Raw genomic sequence first — 10,173 nt, forward strand, 5'->3', positions numbered from 1 at the left:
TTTATTACCATACTTCACGATAGATATAATACTGATCATTGGTCCAATTTTGAAATGCCCGTGAACGGTATATAAGAAATCGAAGAAAAATATTAGCATCGTAAAAATCTTGCTTCGGAAATATTTGAGCATACAATTCTAGCTTTGAAAAATAACTGATTTTTCTTTATAATACTTTATATAAACTGGATTATATTCGTCGCATTTCTTAACAAATTATGAGAATTGTTTCGCTTATTTCTCATTCTTTGATATTGTTAATTTAGTCGAAGGCAAGTAAAGTAGATGGTTAAAGGTAATATATAGAATAATCGAAGAATATAAAACGATCGATCGCAATTCTGAACGACTGATTATCATAGAGATAGCTTCATACGTTTAATATCGAATATGATCGCTTCACGGGTGGATAAATTACGGATTCGAATATTACGTACAGTTCGGAACAAAAATAGTGCATTAATTTTCTTTTTCGTAGCAATTATGATAAACAGGATTGCCACAGACTTGAAAAAAACAGACGGAAAAGCAAGAAAAGTCATAGAAATTTAAATTGGAAAACCTGGAAAAATCAGGGAAAATAAAAGAGTCTGGAATTTTGAGCTTTGCTCAATTTCCTTAAAATATTTTTATTCTAAACAATTATTATAATTTTTTAAATAATCTATCTAACATTTATAGTCAAATACTAATTTTCTTTTAGTCAGTAAAATTATATACTAGGCCATGCTCGGTCATTATGTTAAAAGAAATATAATTATTTATATTTATATTTATTATTACTTTTTTAAATGTAGAAATTTGACAGAAATTTCTCACAATGTCAAGTTTATTTTTTGTTTTAATTTCCATACAGTTTAATACGAAGCTTAATTCACTTTAATTTAACTTTGTTATAATTGAGATACGTATTTCATTAAATATATTTTCATTAAATATATTTTTTACTTTAAACTGTAACATTAAAATTCAAATAGTCAAAACAATTTTAATAAATCAAATACGATAAAGAAAGCCAACTTTTGGATGTTTCAAATAATACATTATATATTTATATATTAAATTAAATTTTAATAAAATAATTAAAATTTATACTTTATTCAGTATTTTTATTTAGTCATCCTTTTTTATTAGAACTGTATTCTTTTTTCCAATACCAATTTATTTTGTATTAACCTTAATTGCCTCCAAGATTTCATTATACGGCTAAGCTTCTAAATATTTGTTCTCAGAAAACACATATCTAAACACACACATATCTAAAAACGAGACATAACATATCTTAAAGACGTCTAAAAATATCTTTAAGACGTCTTATGTCTTGATTTTAAACTTTGCATTGCCTGGATTGTTTTTTTAGTAATATAGGATAGCTTTCATATAATTCCTGTTTCTATAAATATTAAAATTTACATATTTGATATTGGTCATGGAAAACTTTCTATTGCCATCTGAAAAACCTGAAAAAGTCAAGGAATTTTAAAATTTATTTTTTGTGGATAAATTAATTTGTTTAGCATCGAGTTTCCATCTTAAGCGATTTATATAATTTGCATCAGATTTTAAAATATAATTTAAGATATATGAATTAATTATCAATGTATGCACCACGTCCATTATCTCATTAATAATTGTGGTAATGATAAATTAAATATAAATTGATATAGCAATATGGAAAATATTAGGTAATCGCATCCTGACATTTGAATGCAACTGTAAGCGGTCAATCCAAGATTATCCAATTCACACTATCGATTTAATTCTGATTTAGGGATTATGGAGTGTCCCTTTAGCGAATTGCTCCGCATCGGAGTTGTTCGCTGTCTCGCTGTGGGCAGTGAACGAGTCTCGTTAGCGATTGCGTGTAAACACAAACGTAAAAACGCGTAATGCATTTTATGCGCGCACGCGAATCATCAACCCCTGTTCCAGATCGTACCCCATCCACGCATACCGCGAGCGCAGACGAAGGTGGCAACGAGTCCCGCGGGGGCACTGAAGTTAACTACCAGATCGATGTCCAACCCCAGTCCACCCTGTGTCCCCTCCTCCCCCTCACTCCATCCTGAAACCAACCCCCGACACTTCGACGCAATCGAGCTGGTCTGTCGCCGGCGAACCGACAACTTTACACGGTTTATGCGACACAACTCTACCTCCATGATTTCTTTCCGACGGCGAGACTCTCTCAAAAGTTTGTTCCGTAAACATGATCATAACTATAGAGTAACAGTTTTAAAAAATTAGTCAACGTAATCGTGATCGTTTCGTGACGAATAGCGATAAAAATTACATATAAATAAAAAAAAACGAGGAAAACTGCAATTTTTGTTTATAAATGCACTTTCCAGTGCGTGATTATTTGACAGTATATATCTCAAATTATATTTTTAAATCTGATGCAAATTATAAATCGCCTAACTAGGAGACTCGATGCTAAAGAAATTAATTTATCCATAAAAAATGAATTTTGAAATGACTTTTCTTGACTTTTTCAAGTTTTCCAGATGGCAAGCTTTCTATGATAATATAAAAAGTTTATACTATGTCTTTTTTAAATGAAAAACAGATTTACGCTAGATAAGCTAGATTTTACGTCAAATATATTTTTCGAATGATATTGAATTAATTAACATTACAACACGAAGAACAAGAATTTTGTGTAAAAAGATTGTATTTCAATAAGAATTTTTTTAATTATAAGGAATGTTCTGCTTTTAATCGTAGGTAGTTAATAAATAATTCATCAAAGATATCGAGAGAGGTCTTTTATTTTAATTTTTTATATGAAGGACATATAAAAAATATGTATATGCAATATGTAAATATAAAAATAAATATAATATAAAAATATGTGGAATAAATTATTTTGTATAATTATTTTGCTCTATTTGTGTCAGAATAATTCCGTTGACAAATAATGGAATGCAAGGTTTCGGATGAATCTAACGATTGCGCCCGACGGAATGAGAAATGAGCGCTGCGGAGAATTAATGGACGTGCTGCGCATAACTGTATCTGTGCTTCAATTATCGCTAGTGTCGATTATACGAGGGCTCGATATAATACCTTGCCATCGGTGATGTATCATTGTTTCTGCGGAAGAGGAATGTGAAGGGGATGCCGCCGCGAATGATATTAAAAGTGACGATACATCGAGATTTTTGCATTGCAGTGTTTTCATTGCCGTTCGCTTCGAACTTATTTGTCAAAGACGACTGCGATAAAAAAAAATCATTGATTGATATTCGCGCGTCTAGACAGAAATGAAATACATAAAAAAATTTTTACATTGGCACGATATCGTGTCTCATAAAATTTCGTAATCTAGATTTTGATGAGAATGTGATTTCTATTCATTTACCCACCGTAGTATTCTGGGAAACAGCGATTTGATGTTGCACGTTTTATGTATTATACGTGATATATTGAAAGTAGCGAACATACAGCCGAAAAAAAACGTTCAGATTAAATTTATTCAGCTACATCGTGCCGACAAAGGCCTCTCGCTGCTCATTTTTAAACTGCGGCACAATAAACAAAAGTGAATGTAAATTCTGTCTAAAGTCACGTTTTATTCATCATCCGAAGTTATTGAATGAAGTTATTAATATATCATATATAAATTTGATGAACTTATTTAACTCGATAAGAAAATGCAAAGAATTTGTTACATATCCCAAATTATTTGGATATATTTTAAATTATATAAGGATATATATTGGTGCTTATTTAAATATTTGTTACACATCTTAAATCTTAAAATTGTTAAATTTGTAAAATGAAAAGGTATGAAAGTTATACATTTGTGGCACATCTGTCCACCTTTGTGCCGCTCAAGAAGTGGTAGAACCCCGTCATATTTTTCGGAATGCGAGGAAACTACAAAAGGCCGTAGGGACTGTCATGATATTCGCAGACGTGAAAACACGGCGTCAAAGATAACGGGAAAAACGGGTGGAGATGGACAAGACTGGACTGGACGTGTGTGCATTGGCGTTATCCTTTGGTATCCTCAAGAATTAAATTTTGAAAGGAAACGACACCCGATCGGCAACCTGCGCGTAATTGGAGACCCAGAGACACGTAACATAGGCCTTACGCAGCATACTTGGAAATTCTTCGGATCTACGCCAACGTAAAGATACCTTTTTGTTCGATTCTTGCCTGAGTCCAGTCGGCCTGAGTCGGAAACACCAAATAGATTTTATGAGGGGCTATAAACTGCCGGATTCTCGAGTATCAATGGTTCCAAAGGGGCTAATCTGCGGATGAAAACTGTAATAAAACGTTCGCTCTATGTACGTACTTCGGAATCCTTTTGCACATCCTTGCTTAACGTGGGGTAGACCAGGTATCTTCCAAACTTCTTCTCTACACCTTTTTTCTTCACGAAAAACATGATGCGTTCTGCGATTTTTTTGTATATTTCTTACACAAATTAATTTTTTATCGAATATTAGCATTTCACTAAATATGAAAAGGTTTAGGCTTAAAAGAAATAAGTAAATCATTAACACAAAGAAATAAATCATATACGATAGTACTGAAGAAGTAACACTCGATAGTCGTATAATACAGTGTACGAGGGTCGTTTGAAAAGTCCGTGCAAAGTCACTGCTGATGGCACTACTGGCGCGTATCAAGGTTAGATTTAGTTAGTAGCATCTCTTGGAGGAACACACACCAAGTTACAGCCAGATCGGTCTATTTGTTTGTGTTTGGCATTCATTTGAATCGAGGAAGTCGAGTGATTTTCAATAACGCACCAGCTCACACCTCAGCAGTTGTGGTCGTAAAATTAATGGATTAATGTTCATATTGGGGAACAAATAGTAGTCCGAGGGAGCCAAGTCTGGAGAGTAGGGGGGATGTGAGACGAGTTGGAATCCTAATTCCATTAATTTTGCGACCACAACTGCTGAGGTGTGAGCTGGTGCGTTATTGAAAATCACTCGACTTCCTCGATTCAAATGAATGCCAAACACAAACAAATAGACCGATCTGGCTGTAACTTGGTGTGTGTTCCTCCAAGAGATGCTACTAACTAAATCTAACCTTGATACGCGCCAGTAGTGCCATCAGCAGTGACTTTGCACGGACTTTTCAAACGACCCTCGCATATACATATACTGAAATCCATTATTTGGGACAACAGTATTTAATAGATAACAGCGAATATTTAATTTATTGCTTGCTCAAAATGCATCAAAATCTAAAAATTTTATCATATTTCTAGTTGTTAAGAATTTTACCGTACATATTATTTAAATAAAATAAATATGTAAATATATTTATTGTATCTAATAAAAAGTTCACAACACGTTGATAGTTTCTTAGATAGTCAAATTTGTTGTGAAAACAGATTTTTTAAAATAATTACTAACAGATTCTATCGGTAGAGAGGCAGAACTGACATAGAAATTACACAAAAACTGCAATTAAGTTGCCGTCAAAAATCAAGCAGTCTGCCTATCTGATGGTATAAAAAGTTAAGAAATCAGTTAAATATAATCTAACAGTGGATTGGCGACTAAAATCGAACAAATTTGTTTACAATTAGATTTGTCGTAACTATTTAATTTAAATGAAATAATAATGAGAGTAGAACAGCAAACGGTTAAAAAATGTTTATTTAAGTAATTCATATCAAATAAAATTATTTAAACATTATTACCAATTATACCAAAAATACTTATTATTAATAATTATTTATGTCTGTTATACTGCAAACAAAAACTAATATATAACATATATTTAGTATTTTATTTATAAATAAAAATTATTTAAAATTAAAACAAAAATATGTAATTACTAAAAATATAATATCTAAATATAACAATATTGTGAATTAAAATTTTTAAGTTTTTAATTAAAGATAAAATAAAGTACAAGAAAAAAGATCAAAATCTACTGAATATTGGAATGTATTTTGTATCATGTCTATTTATTTTTTGATAATCAAATTTCTATTTCAAAATGTCAGAAAGAAAATATCAATCCGTGAGAAGCTACAAAACTGCTACATCGATCCATTTCGAAAGAGTGTCAAATCTATCGCCAACTGAGAAAGTAGATATAAACTACATAGCCACGTTTATTTCTCCATAAAAATTTTCTCTGTTGGTAAACTTTTTGGTGCGTATTTACTATACCTACAGATAAATATGTTGTATGTAATTAAGGAGATCCTGTAACCAACAGGAATTACTGACAATTGCAGATTGTCAATTTCTCCGAATTAACTTTATAGATCACCAAGTTCTCTTACATAATAAAAATATGCATAAAAAAACATCAGCTGCACTAAATTGACGAGAAAATCGGGGAAAAAATTACAAATTTACTTTATTTCAGCTCTCACAGCTGTCATTTCAAGTTATAATTTTCTTAGTGCAGAAATTTTATAGGTCGAACGTAACCAAATGATACCTTCCCCGAAAGCATAATAAACAATCCTAAGCTTGCGAAATTATAATCAAAAGCATCGACGAGCTACTATTAAAAACCCCCCAGTCCTGGGCAAATTTTCGTGATTATCAATGGAACCCGAGGATAATTGAAGAACAATGACGTTACCGACAATTAATAAAAATTTATGATTATTAACATAAACATTTCAATGATACGTTATTAAATTCGTAATTTTTTTATTATATAAAAGCTGTATAAATAAATATGCATACTTTTAATCATATAATGTCTTATATATATTGCCGAAAAATTACAATTTTTCCTCTATAGTTATCACCTCTATTGATAATCAAACCCGGATGGTATCATTAAAATAACAGTGTTAAATAAAAATCGAGTATTATTAATTTTTAAACATATATACATGTTTACAAAACTAACAAATTATAAAATTAGTACCGTATAACTAGTTTATTACTTTTAATCATTTAAATTTTACAAGCACGTGAATTTCCATAAACACCGAGGGTCCTTAATAATATCTCGTCGATGTCGAAAGCCTAACAAAAAAGATTTTCCAAAATAGATTAGAAATGTCAACAGAGCCGAAATTTTATGTAGTAGTAGTTGCGCGGTCTTGCAATAGATGGCATTGAATTTGTTACATAAAGATGTATGCGTTTGAATGAGACAGAACGATATATAATGTAATGTAAGAAATGAATCAAAGATGTTACTATTATCGAATTTGGAATTAAAAAAGTCTGTACTTCGATCAAGTTTGGTAATCAATTTAGGATCCTCTTAATGTAGATTTTTATTATATTTTAATTACATTAAATTTATTGTAGACTATATGTATTATATGTATCTATACAAAAAAATATTATATATATATATATATATATATATATATAAATAATACATATACACAATTAAATCTTGAAATTACTAAAAATTAAACTTTATTTTTGATAATATTGAACAAACTTCACTTTGATTAACATAACTTAAAATTTATTAACAAAGATACTTTTAACTTTATTAAATTAAAAGATATTTTATAAACAGATTGTTATGAGAATAACGCGAAAAAAATCAAATTTTTAATAAAAAAAAAGAATCTATTCGGAACTGCTATAGATTAAAATTCAATTGATTTTAGATATACTGTCGTATATTCTTAGCTCACTGCTTCTAGCAAAAAAGAATAATACACATGCACGAAGCATACACAGAAAGTACAGAGTAATAACCGTCATTGATTATAGTTAGTATACCGGGGATATTTATCCGCACTTAAATCATTTCTATTCTTACATCTCTATAATCGCTACGACGTATATAGTAAATTATATAAATTTTGAAATAATAGAATACCATACATATAGACATGTTGTTAACGCGAGAAATATCTAATAATCATTTATCGTCTCTTCCGCATTACGTTCTTAGAATCAGCACAAATAAGTGAAAACAAGAAGAAAATTAATTAAATTATAAAACGTGTACTAACTGTTGCAAAATTTATATAAAATATATTTATACATTTATATTAAAATAATTAAAGCAAATATACTTGTTAAGATATTAATACATGTACACTTATAAAAATGACGTGTTTACGTTTGTTTATTTTCATTTTAAATACGAAGTATATTCCCTAGCAAATATTCCACACGGACATCTTTGACTGCAGAAATTCTGTGTTTGCGTTTTACAATTATTACGTAAAATCTGGAGAAATCTTTCGGAATAATGTCGCGACAAGAGTGTCATTAAAAATCGTTAGAGACTAGACATTTAATTTAATAAGTTTTTTATGAAGTGAATAATTCTAGATTTCACTATTGAAGAAGTTATTTGTTATTCAATCTACTCAGTTATCCAAAATATAGATAGGTAAAAGCAAAATGTAATATAATCTTTCTTCAATTAATTCCGGTGAGCACTGAAAACTGATAAAAATATATCGTTGTCATCTCAAAACGCTAAATTAAAAGAGTAAATATTAAAATATTAAAGTTCAAATAAAACGGATTAGTGAACTAAATAGTCCGTATTTTAAAAAACATACAACGTATAATATAAGTTATGAAAAAAACAAATATATAATAAGTTGATTTTTTAAAATATTCTATCTCTTTGTGTGTTCGAAACTTAAGTAAACAAAGTGGTTTTTCTAGATTTGTATTAAAAAAAATATTTTATCTTAATTAAGCTCACTTTAAATGTTTTACAATTCAATATTTGATTTCAGATAGTAGAATTTAATTACAACTTTAAATGCACTGTCTCTTGATACATATTTGTATATTTTAATATATATTTTTTATACATAAATGCATTCTGATTCTTCAGATATTTTTTGTATTACGGTATACAAAATTATAAACGAAATTCTATTTTGAAGTCTGATACGAATAATAGATTATGTAAAATGAACTTTAAATGAAATATAAACTCTAAAATAAAATTTTCTATGTAATATGTAAAAAATACAAAATATTTGACAAACATTTTATTTCTATATTAGAAGCTCGTTGCTTTAATCATTTATTTACATCAATATAATATAGTAACTCTTTATATCTTTATATCTTTAATTTTTTTCAGAATGCGACAAAGTAACTTTATTGTATTGTATTACATAAAAGAATTTAAAACGGCAAATAATAGATGCAGAATTGTAGAATAGCTAAGCAGCACTGCATTTAATTGCAAGTTTACGTTTCTGTATTTTAATTTGTTACAATTTGTGGGATTGCAATATGTATATATTTATGTATGTTTACAGAATGCGTCCAGTTCTTTATGTTCTAAACAAACACAAACATTGATGAATCTTTAAATAAATTTAAAGAGATTGTTTTTTTTAGTAAAAGATTTTTGAATAAGATAAATGTAAACGTGTACGTGCTGTAAATTGTAATTATTAAATTGATCCAGATAACTAAATTTTATGTTACAAGAAAAAGATTTCTTTTTAGAGAATATAATTTTACAATAAAAAATATCAAACAAATTATTAATGAAAATAATTATTATAAAATGTTTCTTTAATATTTAAAATATTTTTGTTATACATAGGATAATTTTAAAATAAATCGACACAAATTTTTACGATTTTATATTCTGTAGTTATATTTTTTGAACCATTTTTCAAAAAAGTTTCCAGGAATGTTTACCTGACAAACGTCATATAGTGACGTGTGCTGTAACATTGCGGTACAAAATGTGTGAATGGTGACGTTAAGGAAGGAATAAGAATTAAACGTTTACAATCATAAAATAGTAATCATATTAGATAGTAAAATTAAAATTTTGTAATATTATAGGGTAAAAAATTATAGAAAAGTTTGAAAATGTTGCGTTATTATAATCAAAATTATTATATCGATTAACATACTTTTATTATATAATAATATATATATATATAAAATAAATAATATTATATATAAAAAAAGCAACACTATGCGCGCGTAAAAAGAGATGTCATATAGTATTTCTAAAGATGTGACATTGTTAAATTTATGTAATAATTAAACATTATTGATTAATGTTTCTCATATTAATTTTTCTCTTGCAAGAATGCAAATTCAATACTTTTTCAGATACTTTTTTAATTAAAAATTTGATATAGTTTATACAAATGGATGAGCTTACTATATTATTTCTGTTGTACATTTATTATTAAGCTATTCAAAATATCTTATATCTTATCTCTCTCTCTCTCTCTCTCTCTCTCTCTCTCTCTCT

Source organism: Trachymyrmex septentrionalis, unplaced genomic scaffold (assembly GCF_001594115.1).
Source record: "Trachymyrmex septentrionalis isolate Tsep2-gDNA-1 unplaced genomic scaffold, Tsep1.0 scaffold223, whole genome shotgun sequence".
Lineage (NCBI taxonomy): Eukaryota > Metazoa > Arthropoda > Insecta > Hymenoptera > Formicidae > Trachymyrmex > Trachymyrmex septentrionalis.